Below are 777 nucleotides of genomic sequence, written 5' to 3' on the forward strand. Positions count from 1 at the left end.
CCCACCCCCACGCCCCGTGAGTCTCCAGGGAACTTTCTGAGGTCCCGGCGCCCGTCTCCTCTTTGCCTGGCTTCACGTTGGGCGAATCTGCATTTGATGATAAAGGACACGATTCACTGTCCCGGCTTTTCAGTCTCCGTTCCCTGGTTGTTGGGGTGACGTCTGCTTTCTGACATCCGTACCCATGTCCTCGGCTGTTTCTAAGGGGACTGAGATCGTGCAAACCAGCACAGGCCGCGGCGTCCGCAGGCCGAGATACTCACGTTTAAGCCAAGAAGAGCCGGACACTCCCACTGCCCCGGGGTCGGCGCGAAGAAGGAGACGCGTGGGCGAGGTGGGGGACCCGCTCCCCTTGCTGAGCCCCAGTCCCCCCTCCGCCCGATGAGCTCCTCATTCCGCCCCTGTAGCTCCATTTCCAGGCGAGTCCCCCCAAAACTCCCAGCCTCGTGGGCCCAGGGAGAGAGCAGGGGCGATGAAGCTTCCAGAACCTCGTGAACTGGGACAACCCGTGAGCCGGCAGCCACGCAGCGTCCGGCGGGTTATGTCCGGCTTCGCTCGCCCTCCTCCCTGATACGGGACTCAGACGAGCACCCGGCTCCGTCCTGCTGCCCAGACGGGAAACGAGGTGGCGCTCCTGTGACCAGTCAGAGCCACGTAGAGATCCCTGCTCCTCTGGGCAAACCTCCGGACGGCGTGACCATCGGAGTCCGAACATGCAGTGCGAGGCCCGCGCTCCTGAGCCGCGAGCAGGCGGCAGTGGCTGCCCAGCTGCTGGAA

Source organism: Myotis brandtii, unplaced genomic scaffold (assembly GCF_000412655.1).
Source record: "Myotis brandtii unplaced genomic scaffold, ASM41265v1 scaffold139, whole genome shotgun sequence".
Classification (NCBI taxonomy): Eukaryota; Metazoa; Chordata; class Mammalia; order Chiroptera; family Vespertilionidae; genus Myotis; species Myotis brandtii.